Source organism: Ipomoea triloba, chromosome 2, assembly GCF_003576645.1.
Source record: "Ipomoea triloba cultivar NCNSP0323 chromosome 2, ASM357664v1".
NCBI classification, from domain to species: domain Eukaryota; kingdom Viridiplantae; phylum Streptophyta; class Magnoliopsida; order Solanales; family Convolvulaceae; genus Ipomoea; species Ipomoea triloba.
In genome coordinates this window covers 15,767,179-15,769,706 of record NC_044917.1, presented here as the reverse complement: position 1 = coordinate 15,769,706, position 2,528 = coordinate 15,767,179, and the positions used below count along the sequence as shown (strand labels likewise).

At 32.9% G+C, this 2,528-nt stretch overlaps 1 pseudogene; it reads right to left on the bottom strand.

The window, feature by feature from the left end:
• Nucleotides 1–810: 810 nt before the first annotated feature.
• Nucleotides 811–2,313, bottom strand: LOC116010818 (annotated as a pseudogene).
• Between the last annotated feature and the right edge of the window lie 215 nt (nucleotides 2,314–2,528).

Here is a 2,528-nt window from a genome sequence, read left to right as displayed (position 1 = left end):
AATTGATAGTCAAGGGCAATTCACCTAAAATGGTCAAACTCTGCAAAATTTACTAATTGTATATAAGTTACAAAGACTAAATAGAGTAAATTTTATACCGTCGACGAGATCTTTTTTAATAATGATGACAAATTTAGAAATTATGATATAGTTGGACCATTTTAGAAATATATCTTAAATATATCAAATTGAAGTTAATTAAAAATTCAATTGTTTTATTATGTGGGATCTTATTAGGAAACATTTTGAGATTTTATTTTTCAAAGAAAAAAACTTATGAATAAATGAAAAGTTAACACGTCAAATACGTAAAAACTAAGAATAAATCGATTAATTGAATCGCTTGTCATTAAATAAATATACAATAAATTCAATCTCTAAAAGTACAAACAAGCTATAACTAATAATTTCTTAAGATGACTTAGGCTTCACATTTAAATAAGTATTCAGAAAATTAAGAGTTACAACATCTGATGATAGGAAAGCCCACCTATTATATGATAAATCAATTGTAGTCATTAATGAAATTGTAAGTTCACATGGAAGTATTTTTAATAAAGGATTGACTGAAATCAAAATCTGCTTATCATACAAATATTATTGTAAGAAAACATAAAACATTTACTATTTTAGTAAGCAACCTAGCTCAAAAGACCAAGCATGGACAGCGTATTGGATGACCTCTAACGTACAGCCACAAGCTACTCATATATGGTTATTTCTAATTACGCTTTTCATGAAATTTTTTTTAAAAAAAATGCTCCACAACACTCACAAAATGTTCTCTAAAATAATTCTAATTTAATTATTTTATTTTAAATAAGATGACTTAGCACCACCAGTGACACAAACAAGCGGCGGAACTTGCTTTCCCGTAAGAGTAGGTTTCACGTTCGAACAGACAGATTTCGCAGCACCTCCCTTGAATGTCAAATTAATTTCACCAATTTCAACTCCTTCACAAGGCACCCCACTGCTGCATGCAAGGATCACTACCTCCTCTGTTGCAGATGTACCCTTTATATTCTTATAACTCACTTTGCTAATCTTTACTTGCGATGGTTTCTACAATTTAAATAAAACAAACTATGTTTGAATAAAATATTCTATCAATAAAGATGTCTTAAAAATTAAGTTTCACCAATAGTAAAGTGGGTAATGTATGTATTATGTACCTGTTTAGTGCGTTAGTTATTTGGGCAGTATTCTTGATCAATCACGATTGGATTTTTGATGTCTTTCGTGTCTATATTCTCATAATGTATATTAGTTACAACTTCAGGATGAGAATCAGGTCATGTTTTAATTCTAACATCATTATCTGTTCCAATAAATTTGGTGTCCGGCATATAGATACCCTTAACTGGCTCTTCACCGGGGTCTTGCCAATAAGGCTTCGCACACTGATTCGGTGTCCAGGCCCACATGTCACACCTGTGATGCGAAGGTTCTCTGTCCCATCCCCAATTGATATGCAATCGTCTCCGGTTCCTATCACGCTATCTTTGACATTAACATCAATTATTTTTGCAATATGGATTCCGTCTGTGTTGTGACTATCCGCTGGTGCTTTGATTGTGAAATGGTCAAATGTTAAGTTCTTACCGCCCAAAACATTGACATGAAATAATTTACTATCCAGAGAAGTTATATCCCGAACTACAGAGTTTGTTAAGAAATTAAAGCTCAAATTCTGCACAAAAGAAAAATTATTAAGTAAATTACACTCCGGTGAAGATATATTTTGCATAAAAAAATTTATATATTGTTAGTTAATAGGCTTACGTTGGGGAGGTTGTTGCAAACTGACTTTTTCTTACAATCATTTTGATCCCATGCTGCAACTCCTTGGCCATCGAAAACACTCCTGCCAGAGAGTGTGAAGTGATCAACACGATTAACAGTTAGCCATTCCTTGTCTCTATCGAGAGTCAAAAGATCGGAAGGGGCTTTCAAGGTGGCCTGGACTTGAACCTCAATGGGTGCTTTGCATGGACCATCAATTGTGACTTGTGTCATTGTAAATGTGCCTTTGGGATCACAATGGTGCTTGTCGTTGTCGCTGTACATGCTTCCTTCCAAACTTTCAACAATTCCTTTTACATATATATTAATTTCATTACCAAATATTACTACTGAGCATATGTCAATGATGTATACATAAATGATGATTTTATATGAAAAATAATATGTTACTTACCGGGCCAACATCTGCATTAGGTTTTGCAGCAATGGTGATAGGAGCAGCTCCCCGCGATGTGCAAGGAGTAACAAGACAATACTGAATAAGGCACATAGAGTTCTTAAATCCATATTTGTTTTTCTATTTTATTTTTTATTATTAAATATTTGATATTGACAATTGGTGTGAGATCTCAATGGTATTTATTTCTAGTATTGAACTATTGACAGTCAAAAAAACCTACACAAAGCGAACCACCTTGTGTCATCCTCAGTAGAGGCGATACTAACTCTTTTACTACAATGTAATAGGGTTAGTTGTATTCAAAAGAAAAAAGTTTTATTAT